Raw genomic sequence first — 24113 nt, forward strand, 5'->3', positions numbered from 1 at the left:
TAGGCCTGGGGTTTTGGGGAACAAGCTACAGATGTGAGCTCACCTGGTGTAGACAATTGATCATCTGGTAACATGAGGTCACAGAGTGGGATACGACATCGCAGACTGGGGTATGTGAGGTCATTGAGAAGCTATGACAATAACAGGCCACTTCTGTGACATCACAGATCTGGCTGTGACATCAGAGACCATCTGTGTGACATTAGAGAAGGGGTTGTGACCTCACAGAGCAGACTATGATATCACAGTCCAGGTGTGTCACATGAGCACATGAGCTGTGACATCACAGAGCAGACTATAACATCACAGAGCTGCCTGTGACATCCCAGAGGGGCTGTGTGACATCCCAGGAGGGCTGTGTGAGGTCACCGGGTTATTCACTCTGCCTCAGCTCCCCTCACAGTTTCTCTCAACAAGTCCAAGGCTGTTCATGCCCAGCAGGGTCCCTGTCCCTCGGTATCCCCCCGGTCCACCTGGAGCCACAGCCTCCACCAAAGGATGTTCCACAGGATCCAGCCCAGAGCCTGACATGGAGACAAGAGGCGAGGGCTGTGTGACCAGGACATCAAGGCCGTGGATGATCCAGGGCACTGCAGCCTGCTTTGGGTTCCCCTGGAAAGATGTCTGGCAGCTGGAGCAGGGTTAGGGAAGGGCCTCCAAGGTGGGGCTGGAACCCTTGGGCTGTGAGCAGAGGCTGAGGGAGCTGGGCTTGTCCAGCCCAGAGCAGGGAAGGCTGAGGGGCTCCTCATCCCAGCCCAGAGCAGTGCCAGCCAGGAGGTGATGGAGAACACAGAGCCAGGCTCTTCACCAGGGGGCCTGGTGGGAGCATCCTGATACAAGAACCTAATTGTGTTTAGATCTATCACAGAAACACGTTTTTCTGAAATTAATTCTAGTATGGAAATCACTTGTGGATGGTGGACTCATCAGACACTGCTGGGATGTTGCATATAGCTCAGGGAAGAGTGTGATTGTTATTAAATTGTATCCTGTTCAACCATGGTCTGTTGGCCATGAAGAGAAACATTCTGTGCCTCTGAGTCTCCCCAGTTCTTGACACCCAAAGGACACAAACCTGATGAGTTGTGGTTCCCATTCCAGTGGCGGCATTGCACCTCCCTCCACAGCCAGAGCAGAGCTCCCTTGTCCCAGAAAGTCCCTGGCAATGCAGGGATGAAGGAAAGAGGACAGGCTGTGGGGATCAGGGGCAGGGCACAGCCAGGGATTTGAGGTGGTTGTGAGCCCAGGTCAGGAGTCGGTCCTTGGCCTTGGTGAACCTCATCCCATTGTCCTGGGCCCATGGCTCCACCCTGCCCAGATCCCTCTGCAGAGCTTCCTGCCCTCCAGCACAGCCACACTCCCACCCAGCTTGGGCTCACCTGGGAACTGACTGAGGATGCCCTTGATGGCCTCATCCAGATCAGCAGTAAAGAGATTTCACTGACCTGGCCCCAGTCCTGAGCCCTGGGGACACCCCTGGATGAGATGCCATCCCACTGCTGCTCTGAGTGACAGAGGGTGGATGAGGGAAATGGTGGGGAGGGTGCAGGGACAAAGTCTGACTGATTGTTAGCCATAAAGGACCTTGATTTTCATCTGTATTTAGACTGTATTATGAAGTGCTGGGGGTCTATATCAATTGGGGATTGCTGACATCAATCTATAAACAGGAAAAGAAAGGAGGAAAAACCAGTTCTCTCTGCATTGGTTTCAATATAGCGTATTCACTTTGAATACACTTCTGAAATCTATCTAATAAGCTATGAAAGAATTGAAAACTTATATTACTCCCACAGGCTTGTCTTGTTTGCGTGTTTTGAACAAATGTTTATGAGCCTTTCTCACTGAATTTCTCAACTGAAAAGCTCAAGAAAGAAAAGGTCTCTGGAGTGGTGAAATTCATCAGCAACCTCCAAGTGGCTGAGGATCCATCTCCATCAGAGCAGCAATGAACAGAAAAGGGCACAGCTTTGTGGTTGCCCCAGCTTTGGGATGGGCCCTGGGCCTGGAGCCGGAGCAGCTCTTGAGGGCCCCAAGGCCGCGGCTCTTGTGCTGCCCTGGGCACATGGGATGGCAGCAGGGGCTGCAGAGCTCTCAGCACCTGAGCCAGAGGGGAGCAGGGCAGCCAGGGAGCCTCCTTTGGCCTTGGCCCAGCACCTTCCCCTATGGCTGGGGCTGAGTCCTGTGTGAGCTGCAGCTGCTGCTGTGCCCTTGGCAGGGGCTGAGGCCGTGGGGCCAGTGGCCAGGGCAGCCTGGCCTGAGCAGAGCTGTGGGGCCAGAGCCGGCTGGGCTGGGCTGGGGAGAGGCCCTTGGTGCTGCCCAGAGCTCAGGGCAGCTGGCAGAGCTTGCAGGGAGCTGGGCTGGGCTCAGAGAGCCTGCCCCAGAAACCATCAGTGTCCATCTCAGCCTGGCTGAGCGTGCAGGGGCAGGACTCAGGCCAGGCCTTGTGGGGCAGGGCCAGCGCCTGTGCAAGGCATTGAAAACAGGCAAGTGCCCCAGAGAGGAGGCTGCTCTGTGCCCTTGGGGGCATGGACAGAGCAGGGAGGGGGCCCAGGACATTTGTCACCGCCAGCCTCTGTGCCCAGCCCTTGGCAGCCCTGGCTGCTGAGCCCAGCTTTGGCCTGGGCTGAGTTTGGCTGTGGCCCAGCTCCATCCTCCTGCGGGGCTCAGGGCCTGTTCCCGGCCATGGCCACCCCTGGCCGGCCTCTCTGCTGGCCCAGAGGCCGGCAGAGCCCGGGGCAGGGCTGTCTGTGCAGGCCCACAGGTGCCAGGGGCTGTGCAGGAGCTGGCAGAGGCTGCCCAGCAGGGAGGCCATGGGGCACAGAGCCCCAAGGCTGCTGTGGGCACCACGGCACAGGGGCCGTTCCCAGCCGCAATGCTCCTGGCCTGGGCTGGGCCTGCACAGGGGCTGGGCCACCATGGCTGGGCCAGCACAGGGCCACCAAGGGGCCACGCAGCCGCTGCCGGGGCTGACAGCAAGGCCAGGCACACACAAGCAATTACTGAGCATGGCCTGCGCTGGCCAGGGCTGACTGTGCCACAGGCAGAGCTCAGCTGCCCTTGGGGGCTGCAGGAACAGTCAGGAGCCCAAAGAGCCTCCATGGCTGTGCTGGAGACCAAGGCTGGAGCAGGGAAATGCAGGGCTGCTGCGGGATGGGGAGGGCATTGAATTCCAGCACACACCTCAGCTCTCTGATGATCCCGGCACCATGCTGGGCCCTGTTTCACACTGGAGCAGAGCAGATGTTGATGGGACAGGAGCCCTGCAGGGCTGGCAGGGACCTGCAGCTTGCAAGGTGCTCTGCTCTCCCTCAGGTGCTCTCAGAGAGATCCAATCCCAGCTGGGCACCTCAGGGCACAAGTGGCACTGCCTGTTCATGGGCACACAACTGATGGCTGCCTGGAAAGGGGCACAAGTGTTAATACCTGTTAGTTTCATAATATACAATCACATCTTTATTATCTGGGTCATTTGAGTACTTTTAAGGAATGGCAAAGTTTTCCCACAAGGAAGAGGAATTTCCTGGAGTTGTACTGATGGGAGGAGGAGAAATACTCATCTTGCCTGGTACTGGTGTCACCAATATTCTGTTTATTATTTTCTCTCCCTCTTCCTCAGATGTTTGCAGCTCTCTTTGTTGAAATGGCCATGTCAAAGGACATCTCTTCCTTTAGAGCAGGTGGATTTATGTACTTCCTACTGCTCTCAGATTTCTTCTTTCAGGAAGTCTCTGGTCATTCAAGTGCCTCTCAGTTTACTGGTTTCATGCTTTGATCTGCAGGAAGTTTCCCAATCTTTCTGAAGTTCATATAAATATATAATTAATCGTCATCTTAATTGTGTATATATCTATCACAGAATTACCTTTTCTGGTGTCTTTGTCCAACACTGTTCCTGTACAGAAATCCCTTGGGGATGGTGGACATGTCAGATGCTGCAGGGACATCTCAGAGAGCCGAGGGAAGAACTGTGATAGTGATTAAACTGTTCAAATATTCAACTTGTGTTTGTTGGGAAGAAACCTTTCTGTGCCTCTGAGTGTCACCAGGCCCTGAGACCAAAGGACACAAACCCAATGAGTTGTGGCTCCCACTTGGACCTTGGCTCTGCACAGGAGAGCTCTTCATTTTCTCTCTTTCCTTCCTTCTGGGCAAGGAGGGAGCTCATGACTTCAGCACGTGACTTGTGTGTGCAAAGAACAAATCTAGGCAGAATCAGGGCAGGGAGGGTTTGGGGGGACCTTGGGATCTGTGCTGGGCACAGAAGGTGTTTTCCATTGCTCTGAGACTGTCTGCTGTGGGAAGTGGATTTAATATACAGCAGAGGAATGACTTCTGCATTTGATGGAGCTGTGCCTTCCCTTGGCTTTGTTGGCTGACAATCAATGAACATCCCTCTGTGTCTCAGGCAGCTCCTTCTCCAAGGAAAGCAGGTGGGAGTTGGAGCCAAGGAGCTGAAAGCTGCAGGTCCAGCCTGGGCTGGAGGCAGCTCAGATTGGCACAAGGCTGCTCTGAGTGCCAGGGCTTGGATGGGGGAAATGGTGGGGTGGGGGTAGGGACAGAGTCTGATTGATTGTCAGCCATGGAGGGCCTTGATTTTCATATCTGCATGAGGAGGTACTTGGATTCAATATCAATTGGAGATTGCACATATCCATTTATTAACAGGAAAAAAACCCTAAACAGGACCTAAAAATATTTTCTCACTGTCCTTGAAAGTAGAATGTATTCAGTTTGAATACACTCCTGAAATCAGTCTAATTAACCACAATTATTTGAAAGGTTTATTTGAAAAAATTGATTTGAAAACAACTATCCCCAGAGGCTTGGCTTGTTAAGGTGTTCTGAATGTGAATGAGCCCTGGGACACTGAATTCCTGCACTGAAGAGCTGAAGGCTGAATAAGCCTCTGGAGCAGTGAAATCCAGCAGCAGCCTCCAAGTTGCTGAGGATGTCAGCAGCCCCCACTGAGGCCATCCCTGCCCAGAGACCGTGGGGGAATGGGCAGACAAGGAGAGCATCCCTGGGGCTGGGCCAGCAGAACTCAGAGGCACCAGCGGCTCCAGCTGGGCAATGGAGTGTGGAATGTGGCTGGGAAAGCCCTGCCTGGGCTGTGCCAAGCAGGACAGACAAGCCCTGACCCCCATCCACTAAAAAACTCTCTCAAGGAGATATTTAAAAGGCATTACAGTTGTTTGTGTACTCTGAGTTGTATGCATGGGAACAATACCAACAAGAGATTCTGTGGAGTTCAAAACAACAAAACAGCCTTTACTGGCAACTTTAGAAAATCAGAGAAATTTAGTCAAAATGTTTAATGCATCATTCAATCACCAAAAAACACTTCTCAAAGCAATAACTTGCCCTGTTCGACTTCACAAACTCTAAACCTGTTCAATTTAAAGCTAGTCAGAGTTTGCAAGAGGACAAAAATAGAAGAAGTAGACACAGAAAGAGAGAAAGAAAAATAAGATTTATAGAAGCACAGACAGAGCTACCAACTCCTGGACTCTAGCAGTTCAGATGGAAATGCCAAGAGGAGGTAGGGTCAAGATGTGTGTTTGCCTTGTGGTTCAGCCTTCAATACCCCTTGGTCTTGCTGGGCCCTTCCCCCAGGTGGGACTTGGTGTCATTTGGTCACTCAGGAGCTGGGCTGGGGCTCCAGAGGTGGCTGTGGAGCATTGCCTGTGCTGTGCCAGGGACTGGCAGCCACTGCTGGGCTGGGAGAGAGGCTCTGGGGAGAATGGGGTTCCAGGGCAGGGCAGTGCTCCAGGGCAGGGCAGTGCTCCAGGGCAGGGCAAGGCTGGATCTGCCCATTCCTCCCCAACACATGAAATGTTTTGAGCCAACAATCTCCTGCAGTCTGTCACAGGATGCAATGTTGGAGGTGAAATCCCAGTTCTGGCCATGGGCACCTGGAAAGGAAGGACAGCTCTTTTCCATAGGAAGGAAAGCACAGAGCCCCAGTGTTTGGAAGGCAGGTGAGAGTCTCACTAGGCCAGCCAGACTTGTCAGCAATGGCAGATTTTGTCTGGGAGCAGTCTTTGGATGTAGGGAATTTTGGAGGTGGAAGCCCAATCTCAGCCATGGGTGCCTGGAGAAGCAGGGCAGTTCTTTCCACAAGAAGGAAAGCATGGAGCCTTCCCCAGAGATTTGGGGACTGATGAGAGGTGACCCTCATGAAACTGTTGTCAGCCAGTCTTGTCCTGGCAATATTCCTATGGGAATAATCCCTAGATATAAGGAAATCTGGAGATGAAATCCCAGTTCTGGCCATGGATGCCTGCAGGAGAAGGACAGATCTTTTCCATATGAAAGAAAGTATGGAGCACAAGTGTTTCAACAGCAGAAGAGAAGAGGCCTTCAACATGCCATGGTCAGTTGGACCAGTCAGGCAGTCCATGGGAGGCCAAACCAGCCAGACCTCTTCTGTGTTGCCAGGGTTTTAAGAGGCCCTGCAGTATCACCATGGTCCCCTTGGTTCCACAGGGCCCCACAGTGTCCTAATGGTGATTTGATTCCATGGGGTCCTGCAGTGTTACAATGGTGCTTTGGTTCAATGGGGTCACACAATGTCACAATGGCTCCTAGGTTGCAGAAGGCCCTGAAGTTTCACAATGGTCCCAACAATTCCATAAGGCCTTGCAGTGTCACAATGGTCTCTGTGGTTCCCCAGGCCCCACAATGACACGTGACTCCTCTATTCCATGAGACTGCAGTGTTACAATGGACCTTTGGACCACGGGGTTTTGCAGTGTCACAATGGTCTCCTTTGGCTCCACAGAGACACAATGGACCACTGATGACACCAGGCCCCACAATGTCACAATGAACCTTTGGCTCCATGCAGCCCTGCAGTGTCACAAAGGCCTCTTGCTTTCACAAGGCTCCACAAGATCACAATGGTCCTCTTGGTTCTGTGGGGACCCCCAGGGTCACAATGGTCTCACTGGTTTTATGAGGCCTCTCAGAGTCACAATGCTTTGCTTATTCCATGGGGCCTCATAGTGTCACAATGGTCTCCATGATCCCCTGACTCCATTGTGTGTCACAATGGCCCCTTGGTTCCATGAGGCTGTGAAGTCTCTTAATGGTCTCTCCATCGTGCCATGAGGCCTTGCAATGTCACAATGGACCTTTGGCACTATAGGGTCTCACAGTGTCACTATGGTCCCTTGGTCTCACAGGGCCCCACAGTGTCACCATGCTCCCTTGGTTCCATGGGCCCTGTGCTGCTGCATTCCCCCCTCCCCTTCTCAGGCCGCCCTGCCAGCTCAGAAATGCTCCTTGGGCCTCGGCCTTGGCCAACAGCCCCTGGGCTCAGCTCCTCTGCAGCTCAGCACAAACACTGTCTGCTCCAGGCACTGCTGCTGCCCAACCAGCTCCTGGTTTCTGTAGGAGCAGCCCTGGGAACTGGTTTTGTTCCCTCAGTGGCACAGCATCCCTGTTCTCACAGTGCCAAAGAAAGCTGTTGATGCCAAGTGCGGCCAGGATGAACCATTGCTGTGACTGCCGCCCCTCTCTTGGGGCCCTACAAACAGCGCTGCAAAAGGAGCCCCTTGGAGCTCTCCTGGGCCAGCGACTCCCTCTGAGTGGGGCCTCTCCCAGCTGGGAACTCTCCCGTTTGCTGCACTCGGGGATCCTGAACAAGGAGGGAGCCTGGGCCGATCCCCCCACTCCTCCAGGCTCAACCCTTCGCCTGCTGGGGAGATGCCAAAGCATCCACAGGGAGCATTTCCTGCCCTCAGGGGAATTTCTCACAGGTGCCTTGCACTGACTCTTTGTGTCTGTGTGCACACAGGAGTGCCTGTGCTGGGGAAATGTGGCAGAAATGCTGCTCTCTGAGGGGTTGGAGTGCCTTGCATAGCTGAGTCAGTCAGGCCTGTAGGTGAGGTTAAGTCACAAGGTCTAAGCTAAGTTAAATGCTTCTAAGAGTTGCTCTTTTGCTAATTTGTTAGGTTTAATTTAAGTTATTAGCTAAGATGACTATTGTTAAGTGTTATTCCACTGTTAAATTATTTAGTCATAGGTTATAAATGAGGTTAAAGACTGTTAAGTGTTGTTCTTTTACTAAATTGTTAAGTTTACGGGAGAAGTTAAGGTTAAGGTATTAGTTAAGTCCTGTTAAGTTTGAGCTCTTTTCAGCTTTTAGATCATATTCCTTTTATCCTTGTCCTCACTGTCCTTGTGTCACACACACACACATACACAGGGACCGTTCTTGGTTCATTTCTGCTTTATTTGCCTGGATTTGGTTTGGTTTTGTTGTTGCTTTGTTCCCCCGGTGTGCCTGAAGTGTCCAGTCAGGAGCAGAGTGACTCTTGCCAAGGAACTTTGTGGTGCTGTCCCTTAATATTAAATCTGGTTTTTGCTGATCTTTTCCCAGGGATTTTTTCAGCGCTCTCAAGCCCCCGATCGTAACAGGGTGAAGGAGCCCTGGCCCAGGCTCTGGCCCTGGGGGACACACAGACACTGCTGGGGGGTCCCTGTGCCCCTGTCCCACCCCCACAGCCCCAGCCCCCCGTCCCCGTGCCAGGCTCTGGGGTCGATCTCGTGGAACATCCTCTGGGGGAGGCTGCGGCGCCGGGGGCGGGGGGACCCGGGGGGACAGGGGACCCCACTGTGCACGAGCAGGGTTGGACTGCTCTGGGGGAGCTGTGAGGGGGGCTGGGGCAGAGTGACCTCCCCAGTGACTCACACAGCCCCTGTGATGTCACACAACCCCCTGTGACATCACACAGGCCCATTGTGATGTCACACATTCCCTGTGATGTCACAAAGCCCCTGTGATGTCACATAGCCCATTGTGATGTCACAAAACCCCAGTGATGTCACACAGCCCATTTGTGATGTCACAGCCCTCATTATGATGTCACAGATAATGTTGTGATATCACACAACCTATCCTGGATGTCACACAGCCATTCTATGATGTCACAACCCCTCTGTGATGTGACACAGATACCCTGTGATGGCAGAATCCATTCTATGATGTCCAGCCTATGATGTCACAGAGCCTACGCTATGAAATCACTGGCAACTCAGTGATGACACACGCAACTGCTCTGTGATGTCACAAAGCCCCTTCATGGTATCACAGGGCCAGTGCTGGGATATCAGTCTGTGATATCATAAAGCTGCTCTGTGATGTCACAGAAGATTTGGTGATGTCACAAAGTTACCCTGTGATGTCACAGTCTGTTCTGTGATTGCACACCTGGCTCTATGATGTTGCTCCATCACCTGGTGATGTCACAACCCACTCTCTTATGTCACAGAGCCACCCTCCATGACAGCAGACTCTGCTCCATGGCCTCACACCCTACTCTATGATGTCACAGACAGTTCTGTGATGTCACAACACCCTCAGTGATGTCACAAAACCCTCTCTGTGATGTCATACTGCCACTCTGTAATGACACAGCACACACTTTGACATCACAGCCTGTTTTATGATGTCATACAGCCATGCCATGATGTCACAGCCTGCTCTGTGATGTCACAGAGAATCCCCTCTATGATGCTGTAGCTGCTCAATGACCTCACACAACAAACTCTGTGGTGTCATAGCCCAATCTGTGACCTCACACAGCCCACTCTGTGCTGTCACACACCCCCTTGCTGACATCACAGCTGCTCTGTGCCTCTAGGACACAGCCACAGAGGTGCCGCTGTGACACAGCCCCCTCTGGGACATCCCCCAGCCCCTGCCAGTGCTGAGCCCTGTCAGCTCTGTCTGTGCCCTGCTGGTGTCCCTGAGCTGCCCTGGCAGTGCCCCAGCCCTGCTGGGCTGTGCACAGGAGCTGCTCCTGGCCAGAGCTGTCTCTCTGCAGCGCTGCCCTTGCCTGGAGCTGCCTCTGGGCCAGGAGCCCGGCCCAGCTCAGCAGCACACACACAGCACCAGGACTTTAATCACCCTCTGGGGCTTTGTGCTCTTTGCATCAGACTCAGTCCTTCAGAGTGTGCTCAAAAAACTTCTCAGAGACTCAAAAGGGAGTGAAACACTGAAGTTTCTCATACTTAAAATAGATCCTTTTGAGGGACAGGACCAAAAAAGTATCCCCATGTTCCAGGTAAAGCAGAACACTGGAGGCAGTGATGACAGCTGGGGACAAGCAAGGGAAAGGTGTTTCTGATGCTGAGCAAACCTGTGCCTCTGTCCCTGCAGGCTGTCCTCATCCCCCGCTGCCCCACCTGGCTGGCCCCTTCCTTTGCTGACAGCTCTGCCTCCTGCCTGCCTCTGCCTGCCCACACAAAGCCTTGGGCTGCTCCAGGCTCCTTCTGGGGGATGTGTTGTACCACAGTCCTGCCCTGGCAGGGAAATTCCTTTCTCCTGGTGTCCGATCTGGACCACCCCAGCTGCACATGGTGCCTCTCTCTGTTTTATACAAGGAAGAAAAACTCCAGCCTCTGTGAAACCACCCTTCAATCCCTCCCAGGCAACTCCTGTTCTGTCCTCAGTCTCAACACCACTGAGCCCAGAGCCATCAGCCTCTCCCTGCTGGTTATCTGATGAGGCCTCCAAACCCCATCTTGGGAGATTTTTGGGTCCTCACCAAGATCTGTGAAAATGGAAAAATAGTGGCCAAAGTAATTTTTCCCAAATCTTGCTGTGACAGAAAAAGAGTCAATATTTCTAAACTGAATGAGGGTGGATTTACTTTGTTAAAAGGAGGAAATATTTTACAATGATGAGAGTGGCAGAAAACGGCAACTTTTTCCAGAGAAGTGGATTCCCTATCACAGCACTACTCCAAGATCAGCAGCTTTGTGCAACCTGACCCAGTGAAACCCTCTCATCCCCAAGCACAGAATTCCTGTTGTGTGGGTTCTCTGATGTGCTGGGTGCCCTCACAAAGCTTCTGGCCAGAATGTCTGCTGAGGGCAGCCAGGCTGCTGCAGGGGCAGTGACCTCACAGCCATCACCATGGCAGCCCTGTGCCCTGGGCCTGGTTCTGCCCTTTCCTCTGCCCCTGCCTTGTCTCTGCTGGCATGAAGAGTTTTGTCATTAATATCTTGTGTCCAAGGTGCTGGGGCCAATGGCTCCCCAGGCAGGCTCCTGGAGCAGAAGTGGCTTTTCAGAGCCCAGGCAGAAATGAGCCCTGAGGCAGCAGCTCTGCAGTGCTGGCCACCAGGCCGGGCTGCCAAGGGAGGCTTCTGGCCATGCCCTGCAAGCAGCTGCTGCTGCCAAGGTGCCTTTGGTGCCTCAGGCTCTGCCTGGCACAGCTCCCAGCACGGCACTCTGCCCTTGTGCCCGAGCCCTTCCCTGTGCTGGGGCTGGCCTGGGGCTTTTCCTGCAGCGGGACCTGCCCTGCTCCTGGCACAGGAAAGGCAGTTCCTGCTGGAGCAGGAGGAGCTGCGTGCAATGGGCTCCAACAACTCCAGCAAGCTCTGTTGACATCAAATTGCTTCCTAGATCACTATATTCTAATAATTGTTATATCTCCTATACTGTGGAGTAAATAACTCTCTTTTTTTAAATTTAATCTGTGGTGTAAACAAACCATTCTGTCAAATCATGATCAGAATCAATCAGGGCTGTATTTATATAAATTTATCTAGAATTCCATCAATAATCCTGTGGGACAAATTGCATTAAGGTTCAATTCTACCTGTCCAATCTTTTACACCTTTGACAAAGTCTGGGGCTGGGATTGGATCCAGCCACTCCCACTCTCCTGTACTAAAATAAATTTTGGAAGCCTAGGGGCCCTGCAGGGATTTGAGGATCCATGGTGGCTGTTGGGTGTCATTTCTCCATCTCATGACTCAGCAGGAGTTTCTCCAATAAAGAAATAAAGCTTTTGCCTGAGGCTCCCACTGTGCCCATGACAGGAACCCCTGTGAGTGTCTGGGACATCCCGGCTCTTTGGCAGCCTGGGGACTCCTGCGATGTCACCGTGCAGCCCCTGTGAGTGCCTGTGACAGATGGGTGCCTTTGCAGTGCAAGGTCCCCTGGGATGTCACCATGGAATGGCTGTGACTGCCTCTGAGCACACAGCTCTTTACCATCCCCAGAAACCCCTGGGAGGTGTCCATGGAGCCCCTGTCTCTGCCTGTGACATTCCAGCTCTTGAACAGCCTGGAGACTCTTGGAAAGTGACCATGGAACCCCTCTGAGGGCCTGTGACTAATCTGATCCTTAGCAGGCAACCATCCCCAGCCCCCTGCTGCTATGGTCAGTTTCCATGGCAACCATCCCCAGCCCCCTGTTGCTAAGGTCAGTTTCCATGGCAACCATCCCCAGCCCCCTGTTGCTGTGCTGAGCCCCTTGGCAGCTCCATGCACACCCCAGGCCAGGGGTGGGTGCCATGGACACCAGCTCAGGCCTGCAGCCAGAGCCCGTTGCCATGGCAACCACTGGCAGCCCCATCCCCAGGGTCATGGGATCCCAGATCCACAGAATTGGCTGAGCTGGGAGGGACCCATCAGGATCCTGGAGTCCAACTGCTGGCCCTGCACAGGACACCCCAACAATGCCAGCCTGGGCCTGGCAGCGCTGCCCAAACGCTGCTGGAGCTCAGAGAGCCCTGGAGCTGGGACCCTTCCCTGGGGAGCCTGGGCACTGCCCCAGCAGCCTCTGGGCAAAAACCTTTTCCTGAGATCCAGCCTGAGCCTGCCCCGACTCAGCTGCAGCCGTTCCCTCCAGTCCTGTCCCTGGGCACCAGAGGGAAGAGGTTCCCACAGACCCAGCCAGGGACCCGCTCCCAAGGCTGTTGCCATGGCCACCAGGGCTGGGACCAGCTGGGATGCTCGGTTTCCACGGGCCGGGGTTCAGAAATGGGATTCCCCAATTTCCTGCTCCCTCTAAAACCACGCTGCTGCTCGCTGCCCTCCCACCTCCCATGGAAAGAACAAAAGGCAAATATCCCAAAGGCTGGGATAAGAACAATTTACTGGGAACAGCAATGAGATAAGAAACAAACAGGAAAAAAAGCAATATTGATAACAGAAGGGATAAGAAAAACTATTTACAGGGAAAACTACAACATCACCACTGAGTGGCTCTTCCTGGCCACGTATTTCCTCCTGCCTGGAAAGGACACCTTTCTCCTCAGGGAGAGAGAGAGAGTCCCTTTCCTGCCCCTGGCAATGACCTGAGGTGGGAGTGAATGTAATGACACGGCTCTGGCCAGACCCTCTTGTTCTTCAATCCTACATCAGGTCACTAGCAGGGGCAGGAAAAGTGGCAAGTGTCTTCCCACCATGGATCACAGGGAACATGGATCAGCAGGTCTCTTCCCAATGTGGGTTCTCCAATGGGGGATGAAGCTGGAGCAGCACACGAGGCTCTTCCCACACTCAGGGCACTTGCAGGACTTCCCTTACTGGTGACTCTGTTGGTGTTTGGTCAAGTTAGAGCTGTGGGTAAAGCTCTTCCCACACTGGGGACACTCGTAGGGCCTCTCCCCGCTGTGGATGCACCGGTGCCTGGCAAAGTTTGAGTTGCACTTGAAGCCCTTCCTGCAGTCTGGGCAGCGGAAGGGCCTCTCCTCTGTGTGAATCCATTGATGCTGGAGGAGACTGGAGCTGGTCTGAAACCTCTTCTGACACTCGGGACAGTCATAGGGCCTCTCCCCGGTATGGATGCGTTAGTGAGTGATGAGCTCAGAGCTGCACCTGAAGCCTTTCCCACACTCCCCACACTCGTAGGGCCGTTCCCCAGTGTGGCTCCTCTGGTGCACAATCAGGTTGGTGATCCACCAGAAGCTCCTTCCACACTCCAAGCACTTGTGGGGCTTCTCCCCATCAGGAACCTCCTCATGGACCACCAGCTCCAAGCTCTGGCTGAAGCTCTGTCCACCTTCCTGGCACAGGGTGGATCTTTACTCCTCAGAGCAACCTGGGCTGTGTTTGCAGCCCCTCCTCGTGCAGCATCTCCAGGGCTTTTCCTCCCCGTTGGGTTCCTGCGCCGTGGAGCCGCTCAAAACGGCCTCTGCCACGAGGTTCTGCCGCGGGGATTTGTCCTCCCTGCTCTCCATGCTCAGCTCCTGCTCTGGGGGAGGAAGGACAAGGACAGGATGGCATTTGCCTCCGGGCCACAGGCAAGGGCAAGGAGATGCCCCCAGGCTGTCCTGCAGCAGGGGCCCTGCTGGGCTGGGAGATGGAGCAGGAGAGAGGGGAAAGGGGCACTGACTTCCTCCTCACCTGCTTGCATGTTCTGGGGCATTTTCCTCACAGCCTCAGTGGGGGTTGGCAATGGAAATCCTGGTTTGAGGAAAACAAAGGATGAGCACATTGACTCTGAAGGTCCCTCTGCCCAAGTGCATCTCTACAAGTCACCGGCCATCTGGGCTCCAGAAAAACCTCCCAAACGCCACGAGTCAGCCTGGAAAAAGCCTCCCAGGAATTCCCTGTCCCTGCTCCCTCCCCTCAGGTGTTGGGGGTTTCCCCTGTCCCAGCTGCTGGGGTCACGCTTGCATTGGGGGTCCCCCTTCTCCTCGGTGCCCGCCCTCCCCAGCCTGCTGGCACTCCCAGCAATCCCAAAAGCTGCCCCCTCTTCTCTGCCCATTCAGGGGTGCCGGGGCTTTTTGGGCTCCCTTTTGGGCTCCCTTCTCCCCTCATGCTCTGCTCCGGGCTGAAGGGGCTCCAAGGAGTCCCCCCTGCCCCTCTCCAGCCTCTGCAGGCTCCCGCCCATGGCGGCGCTCCCCCCTCTCTGGGCTCCCCACTTTGGGCTCCTGGGGGACACAGGGCTCTGCTCCTCCAGGCTGCCTCTGCCGCCAGCCGCCACCCGCCACCCCCCCGATGTCCCCCCAAGGGGCCTTTTCCGCTCAGCCTTGCACTTCTTCATTCTCCAAACATCCCCCCAAAAAATCCAACTGGGAGGAACTGGGAGTGGCTGGGAACATGCTGGTGGTCACTGGAAAAAACTGGGCTTCTACTGGGATCAACTGGGATCACGCTGGAGGTGACTGGGATCATCCTGGCAGTGAGTGCCACTGCACTGAGGCTGACTGGGAGTGCTTGGCAGCAAATGGGATCATACTGGAAGGAACTGGGAGTGACTGGAACCAAATGGAGGGTGAAAGAGAGCAACTGGAACCATGTGGAGCACAACTGGTTCATACTGGCAGGGACTGGGAGCACACTGGGCTCATCTCTGGATCATACTGGGAGGGACTGGACTAATACTGGGAGAATCTGAGAGTGACTGGGAACACACCCTGCACATCATCCCCCATACTGGGCCTGACTGGGAGCAACTGGGATTGTACTGGGAGCACACTGGGAGGGCTGGCATGTGACTGGGATCCAACTGGAGCTTACTGGGATCATACTGGGGTTGAAAGGGAGCGACTGGCATCACACTTTGGGCTACTGGGAGCACCTGAGAGAAACTGGGATCATGCTGCAAGCAAACTGGAGGAGCTGGGCAGGACTGGATGCATGCTGGAGGCAACTGGGATATTCTGGGCATGACTGGGGGATCACACTGGGAGAACTGACACCTTCCTGGGGCACTGGCAGCGCCTGGAAATGACTGCAGACATGCTGGGACAAGGTGGGAAATGTTGGGGGGTTGTGTGGATTTTGGGGGGTTTGGATTTTGGGGGTTTTATTGGCGCTTTGGGGGGGGTGTTGTTCTGGGGTGTTTGGAGGTTTATTGAGAATTTTGGTAGGTTTTTTTTTGTATTTTGGGAGGTTTTACTGGGATTTTGTTGGGGGTTTTTGCAATTCTCATAAATTCTGGGGGTTTTATTGGGATTTTTAGGAGATTTTGAGGTATTTATTGGAATTTTGGAGGCATTTAGTGGGATGTATTTGGGATTTGGGTTTTTTGGCACTTTGGGGTTTTTTGGGAGTTTTGGTGGGATTTAGAGAAGTTTTGTTGGGATTTTTGGGTGTTGCTCTGATTTCTTTGGGTCTTGGGGGAGATTTTGCAAGATTTTTTAGGGGACATTTTTTGGGGCGGATTTGTGGGGTTTCATTAGGATTTTGAGTGTTATTGGGATTTCAAAAGATTTTGTGGGCTTTTATTGGGATTCTAGGGTGTTCTAATGGGATTTTGTGAGATTTATTTCGGATTTCATTAGTTTTATTGGGACTTTTGGGGATTTTAAGGAGATTAAGGAGATTTTAATGCCTCTCAGCCATTACGCAAACCCTGGGACAACCCAAAGGCCCCAGACCCCCAAATGCCCCACAAATTCCACTAAAAATCCCAAATTCCTCAAGAAATTACAATAAGATCCTCCAAAATCCCAGAGAATCCCACCAAATCCAAGTGAAACCCACCCAAACTCAAAAAAACTCCCCAAAATTTCACTAAACCCCCTCAAAAATCAACCCCCAACCCCAATAAAATCCCCCAAAATCCAAAACTCCCCAAAGCCACAAAACTCCCAAAATCCCATAAACCCCGAAACACAATAATTCTCTCTGAATCCTCACTAATAGCCCCTCAACTTCCATCAAAACCCTCCAAAGCTCTAAAAACGCCCTCCCAAAATCCCCAAAAACCCTCCCAAAATTGCCCCCAAATACCAAAAATGCCCCCCAAAATTGCCCCTCAGAACCCCCCAGACTCTCTGGGGCCGTGCTGGGTCAGGGGCACCGGCCGGTGGAACAGGAGCCACCTCAGGGGCCCTCGGAGCTCTGTGGGGAGGGGGCACCATGGGAGACCCCCAAAAACGGGAGGGGGGGGCTGGGAACCCCCCGGATCCCCAAATCTCCCACGGGAACCCCAAATCCCCCTGAAAAGCCCCCAAGGTTGGCCCAGGACCACCCTGGAACACCAAAGTCCCCCAGCACCCCCAGGACCCCCCTCGAGACCCCTCTCAGGACCCCTCCCCACCCCCAGATCTCCCCACAGTGCCCCAGGACCCCTCCCCAGACCCTCCCTGACACCTCACGATCCCCCAGCCAAGACCCCTCCCCAGACCCCGCCCCACACCCCAGAACCCTCCCCAAAGCCCCCCCAGCCCCCCCGGACCGTCCCACGCCCCCCCGATCCCCTCTCAGCCCCTCCCGGCCCTGTCCCGGCCGCCTCAGCAGCTCCCGGAGCGCTCCGGCCGCTCCCAGCGCCGCCCCCGCTCTCTGCAGCGCCCGGCACCGGCACCGCCGCTGCGGCTCGCCTCTGATTGGCTGCAGCGCCGCGGGGAGGCGGGCGCTGCTGAGGGGAGCCGCGCCCTCATTGGTTGGTTCGGGGCGGGGCGCGCCGCTATTGGCTGGAGAGCCCGTGCAGGCGGCGGAGGCGGGAGATTCAGAGGCGAGCGCGGCTGAGGAGGGCGCTGAGGGGAAACTGGGGGGGTTTGGGGCGGTCTGAGGAGAAATTGGGGATTTTGGGGAGATTGACGGGAAATAGGGGGGTGTGCGGTGGGTTTGGGGGTGAGTGAGGGGGTCTGAGGGGGCCTTAGGGATCTTTGGGGGCAGCTTGAGAGGGTCTGGGTGTTCTCAGGTGGGTTTAGGGGGATCTGAGGGGAATTGGGAGGGTCTGAGGGGATTTTGGGGGATTGTGAGAGGAGCTGGGGGGCTCTGGGGGGTTCTGAGGTGCATCTGGGGGGCTTTAGCGGAGTGTGAGGGGATTTCCCAGGGTTTGGGGGGGATTGAGGGGTCTGAGGGGGATTTGGGGCAGTCTGATGGATTTGAGGGGGGTCTCAGGTGGGTCTGGGGTCAATTTTGTGGGGAACTGGGGGGTCTGAGGGTCCCGGGAAGGTTTGGGGGGTCCAGGGTGATCCTGGGCCAACCTTGGGGGGGGTTGGGGCTCCTGGAGGGGTCCCGGGGGAGATTTGGGGGTCCCGGGGGGTCCCAGGCCCCCCCTGAACCGGGGTCTGGGGGTTTCGGGGCGAGGGGGCACAACAGGGGTTCCACCCCCCCCTCCCGTTTCTGGGGGTCTCCCATGGTGCCCCCTCCCCACGGAGCTCCGAGGGCCCCTGAGGTGGCTCCTGTTCCACCGGCCGGTGCCCCTGACCCAGGACGGCCCCAGAGAGTCTGGGGGGATTTTGGGGGGCATTTTTGGGATTTTGGGGAATTTTGATGAATTTTAGGAGGGTTTTGGGGGATTATCTTGGGGCTTCTTTAGGGCTTTATTGGGTATTTGATGGAAGTTCAGGAGGAATTATAGAGGTTTTGGAGAGAATTATTGGGTTTTGGGGGGTTATGGGATTTTGGGGGTTTTGTGGATTTGGGGAGTTTTGGATTTTGGGGATTTTATTGGGGCTTGGTTTTCAGGGGGTTTAATGAAATTTTGGGGAGTTTTTTTGAGTTTTGGTGGGTTTCACTGCAATTTGGTGGAATTCTCTGGGATTTTGGAGGATCTTATTTTAATTTCTTGAGGAATTTGGGATTTTTAGTGGAATTTGTGGGGGATTTGGGGGTCTGGGGCCTTTGGGGTTGTCCCAGGGTTTGTGGAAGGGCTGAGAGGCATTAAAATCTCCTTAAAATCCCCAAAAGTCCCAATAAAACTCATGAAATCCGAAATAAATCTCACAAAATCCCATTAGAACACCCTAGAATCCCAATAAAACCCCACAAAATTTTTGAAATCTCAATAACCCCCAAAATCCAGATGAAACCTCGCAAGTTTCCCCAAAAATGTCCCCTAAATAATAAAAATCCCATAAAATCCCCACCCCCAAGACCCAAAGAAATCATGGCAACACCCAAAAAAACCCACAAAACCCCAAAAATCCCAGGAAAATTCTGAAAAAAACCAAATCCCCAATGAATCCCACTAAAAGCCCCCACAATTCCAGTGAAATGCCTCAAAATCTCCTAGAAATCCCATAAAAACTGCCAGAATTTCTGAGAATCCCCAAAAACCCAGGAAAATCTCAGTAAAACCTTCCAAAATACAAAAAACAAAAAAAAATTAATAAACCCCCAAACACCCCCAGAACACCCCCCAAAGTGCCAATAAAACCCCCAAAATCCAAACCCCCCAAAATCCACACAACCCCCCAACATTTCCCACCTTGTCCCAGCATGTCTGCAGTCATTCCCAGGCGCTGCCAGTGGCCCCAGGAAGGTGTCAGTTCTCCCAGTGTGATCCCCCAGTCATGCCCAGAATATCCCAGCTGCCTCCAGCATGCATCCAGTCCTGCCCAGTTCCTCCAGTTTGCTTGCAGCATGATCCCAGTTTCTCTCAGGTGCTCCCAGTAGCCCACAGTGTGATCCCAGTCACTCCCTTTCAATCCCAATATGATCCCAGTAAGCTCCAGTTGGATCCCAGTCACATGCCAGCCCTCCCAGTGTGCTCCCAGTATAATCCCAGTTGCTCCCAGTCAGGCCCAGTATGGGGGATGATGTGCAGGGTGTGTTCCCAGTCGCTCTCAGATTCTCCCAGTATTAGTCCAGTCCCTCCCAGTGTGATCCAGAGATGAGCCCAGTGTGCTCCCAGTCCCTGCCAGTATGAACCAGTTGTGCTCCACATGGTTCCAGTTGCTCTCTTTCACCCTCCCTTTTGTTCCAGTCACTCCCAGTTCCTTCCAGTATGATCCCATTTGCTGCCAAGCACTCCCAGTCAGCCTCAGTGCAGTGGCACTCACTGCCAGGATGATCCCAGTCACCTCCAGCGTGATCCCAGTTGATCCCAGTATAAGCACAGTTTTTTCCAGTGACCACCAGCATGTTCCCAGTCACTCCCAGTTCCTCCCAGTTGGATTTTTTGGGGGGATGTTTGGAGAATGAAGAAGTGCAAGGCTGAGCGGAAAAGGCCCCTCGGGGGGACATCGGGGGGTGGCGGTGGCGGCTGGCGGCAGAGGCAGCCTGGAGGAGCAGAGCCCTGTGTCCCCCAGGAGCCCAAAGTGGGGAGCCCAGAGAGGGGGGAGCGCCGCCATGGGCGGGAGCCTGCAGAGGCTGGAGAGGGGCAGGGGGGACTCCTTGGAGCCCCTGCAGCCCAGAGCAGAGAATGAGGGGAGAAGGGAGCCCAGAAGGGAGCCCAAAAAGCCCCGGCATCCCTGAATGGGGAGCGAAGAGGGGGCAGCTTTTGGGATTGCTGGGACTGCCAGCAGCCTGGGGAGGGCAGGCACCGAGGAGAAGGGGGACCCCCAATGCAAGTGTGACCCCAGCAGCTGGGACAGGGGGAACCCTGAACACCAAAGGGGACGGAGTAGGGGTGGGGAAGTCCTGGGGAGGCTTTTTCAGGGCTGAATCTTGGTGTTTGGGAGGTTTTTCTGGAGCCCCGATGGCCAGTGACTTGTAGAGATGCATTTGGGCAGAAAGACCTTCAAACTCATCGTCCTCATCCCTTGTTTTTACCAAATCAGGATTTCCCATTGCCAGTTCTTGTGAGGCTGTAAGGAAGAGGAAGATGTCCCTGAACACTGAGGCAGGTGAGGAGGAAGTCAGTGCCCCTTTCCCCTCTCTCCTGCTCCATCTCCCAGCCCAGCACAGCCCTGGCTGCAGGACAGCCTGGGGGCATCTCCTTGCCCTTGCCTGTGGCCCGGAGGCAAATGCCATCCTGTCCTTGTCCTTCCTCCCCCAGAGCAGGAGCTGAGCATGGAGAGCAGGGAGGACAAATCCCCGCGGCAGAACCTCGTGGCAGAGGCCGTTTTGAGCGGCTCCACGGCGCAGGAACCCAACGGGGAGGAAAAGCCCTGGAGATGCTGCACGAGGAGGGGCTGCAAACGCAGCCCAGGTTGCTCTGAGGAGTAAAGATCCACCCTGTGCCAGGAAGGTGGACAGAGCTTCAGCCAGAGCTTGGAGCTGGTGGTCCATGAGGAGGTTCCTGATGGGGAGAAGCCTCACAGGTGCTTGGAGTGTGGGAAGAGCTTCTGGTGGATCACCAAGCTGATGGTGCACCAGAGAACCCACACTGGGGAACGGCCCTACGAGTGTGGGCAGTGTGGGAAAGGCTTCAGGTGCAGCTCTGAGCTCATCACTCACTAACGCATCCATACCGGGGAGAGGCCCTATGACTGTCCCGAGTGTCAGAAGAGGTTTCAGACCAGCTCCAGTCTCCTCCAGCATCAATGGATTCACACAGAGGAGAGGCCCTTCCGCTGCCCAGACTGCAGGAAGGGCTTCAAGTGCAACTCAAACTTTGCCAGGCACCAGTGCATCCACAGTGGGGAGAGGCCCTACGAGTGTCCCCGGTGTGGGAAGAGCTTTACCCACAGCTCTAACTTGACCAAACACCAACAGAGTCACCGGTAAGGGAAGTCCTGCAAGTGCCCTGAGTGTGGGAAGAGCCTCGTGTGCTGCTCCAGCTTCATCCCCCATTGGAGAACCCGCACTGGGAAGAGACCTGCTGATCCATGTTCCCTGTGATCCATGGTGGGAAGACACTTGCCACTTTTCCTGCCCCTGCTAGTGACCTGATGTAGGATTGAAGAACAAGAGGGTCTGGCCAGAGCCGTGTCATTACATTCACTCCCACCTCAGGTCATTGCCAGGGGCAGGAAAGGGACTCTCTCTCTCTCCCTGAGGAGAAAGGTGTCCTTTCCAGGCAGGAGGAAATACGTGGCCAGGAAGAGCCACTCAGTGGTGATGTTGTAGTTTTCCCTGTAAATAGTTTTTCTTATCCCTTCTGTTATCAATATTGCTTTTGTTCCTCTTTATTCCTTATTTCATTGCTGTTCCCAGTAAATTGTTCTTATCCCAGCCTGGGATCTTTGCCTTTTGTTCTTTCCACGGGAGGTGGGAGGGCAGCAAGCAGCAGCGTGGTTTTAGAGGGAGCAGGAAATTGGGGAATCCCATTCCTGAACCCCGGCCCATGGAAACCGAGCATCCCAGCTGTTCCCAGCCTGGTGGCCATGGCAACAGCCTTGGGAGCGGGTCCCTGGCTGGGGCTGTGGGAACCTCTTCCCTCTGGTGCCCAGGGACAGGACTGGAGGGAACGGCTGCAGCTGAGTCGGGGCAGGCTCAGGCTGGATCTCAGGAAAAGGTTTTTGCCCAGAGGCTGCTGGGGCAGTGCCCAGGCTCCCCAGGGAAGGCTCCCAGCTCCAGGGCTCTCTGAGCTCCAGCAGCGTTTGGCCAGCGCTGCCAGGCCCAGGCTGGCATTGTTGGGGTGTCCTGTGCAGGGCCAGCAGTTGGACTCCAGGATCCTGATGGGTCCCTCCCAGCTCAGCCAGTTCTGTGGATCTGGGATCCCATGACCCTGGGGATGGGGCTGCCAATGGTTGCCATGGCAACGGGCTCTGGCTGCAGGCCTGAGCTGGTGTCCATGGCACCCACCCCTGGCCTGGGGTGTGCATGGAGCTGCCAAGGGACTGAGCATGGCAACAGGGGCTGGGGATGGTTGCCATGGAAACTGAGCATAGCAACAGGGGGCTGGGAATGGTTGCCATGGAAACTGACCATAGCAACAGGGGGCTGGGGATGGTTGCCTGCTAAGGATCAGATTTGTCACAGGCCCTCAGAGGGGTTCCATGGGGACATTCCAGGAGACTCCAGGCTGTTCAAGAGCTGGAATGGCACAGGCAGAAACAGGGGCTCCATGGACACCTCCCAGGGGTTTCTGGGGATGGTAAAGGGCCCTGTGCTCAGAGGCAGTCACAGCCATTCCATGGTGACATCCCAGGGCACCTTGGGCTGCAAAGGCACCCATCTGTCACAGGCACTGACGGGGGCTCCATGGTAACATCCCAGAAGTCCCCAGGCTGCCAAAGAACCGGGATGTCCTGGACACTCACAGGGGTTCTTGTCATGGGCACAGTGGCAGCTTCAGGCAAAGTTTATTAGAGAAGCTCCTGTTGGGTCACAAGGCGAAGAATAGCCCACATAAATCCCCAAATGTCACTGTTGAGTCAGAGATGACACAGACTCAGATGAGAAGGCTAAGGGCCAAAAGCCACCCATTTGTTCAAGCCTATTCTTTTATACCTTGGTTTGCTACAGGTGGACTTCTTTGGTCATTTAATCAACACATTTCACATGACTGGCTAATTAAGATAACACCCTTCAGTAAACCACTTGTTTACAATTCTTTCTCTCCAGCTCCCTAACAGTTCCCAGACCAATGCATGGGAAAGCTTATTTAGCTTTCTCTGTCTTGACCAGACTGTCATACCCACACCCAAACACCCCCAAGGACCTCCAGGCTTTCTAAACTCCTTCTGAGAGAGGAGCCTTGGAGCATCTGTCCAGTCCCATCCCCAGACTTTTCAAGCATTCATGTGGAAAGAATTTTCAAGCTGGAATTAAACCTTTATAGAATTTGTCCCACAGGATTAAGGATAGCAAACCAGAGATATTTATATAAATATCTCTTATGGTAATGATGAGACAAAATTATCTTAATCAGAAATATTTACTCCAAGATATAAGAGCTGTAACATATTATAACATATTATGTTATATAGGGCACTCAGAAGTGATTTCAAAGCAATTGTATTAAAACAAAACCAGTACTTAAGCAGAGATTGATGTCACTCCCCCAGACCAATGACCAGGGGCAAATCCCTTTGGCTCAGTCTGCAGCAATGACCTTGAGTGGTGTCCCCACTGCAGGGAGGAATCTCCACACCCCCAGGAAGGGAAATGTCAGGAGATGCTGCCATTAAAATTTGGGACGGGGTTTTTCTCATCTCAAGTGCTGCCCTGTCAGTCAGATGTGCCCAGGCTGGGCCAGCTCAGCAGCTCTGCAGAAGCTCTCAGTGGAGTTGCTTGGTTGTTCCTTTCTTTGGGGATTTTTTCAGTTCTGCCACAGCTTCAGCTCCCTCTGAGGATGCGTAACTTTGGAATGGAGCAGTCAGGCTGGTTTCAGCATTATTTACTCCAAAAGCAGCATGACCCCCCTCCTTCATTTCCCAGTGGGGGCTTTGCAAACAGGGCCTTGCTGGAGCCCACTGCAGGCAGAGCCTCCTGCTCCAGCAGGAGCTGCCTTTCCTGTGCCAGGAGCAGGGCAGGTCCCGCTGCAGGAAAAGCCCCGGGCCAGCCCCAGCACAGGGAAGGGCTCGGGCACAAGGGCAGAGTGCCGTGCTGGGAGCTGTGCCAGGCAGAGCCTGAGGTACCAAAGGCACCTTGGCAGCAGCAGCTGCTTGCAGGCCATGGCCAGAAGCCTCCCTTGGCAGCCCAGCCTGGTGGCCAGCACTGCAGAGCTGCTGCCTCAGGGCTCATTTCTGCCTGGGCTCTGAAAAGCCACTTCTGCTCCAGGAGCCTGCCTGGGAAGCCATTGGCCCCAGCACCTTGGGGACAAGATATGAATGACAAAACTCTTCATGCCAGCAGAG

The sequence above is a fragment of the Passer domesticus genome, unplaced genomic scaffold (assembly GCF_036417665.1).
Source record: "Passer domesticus isolate bPasDom1 unplaced genomic scaffold, bPasDom1.hap1 HAP1_SCAFFOLD_60, whole genome shotgun sequence".
In the NCBI taxonomy this organism is placed as follows: Eukaryota; Metazoa; Chordata; class Aves; order Passeriformes; family Passeridae; genus Passer; species Passer domesticus.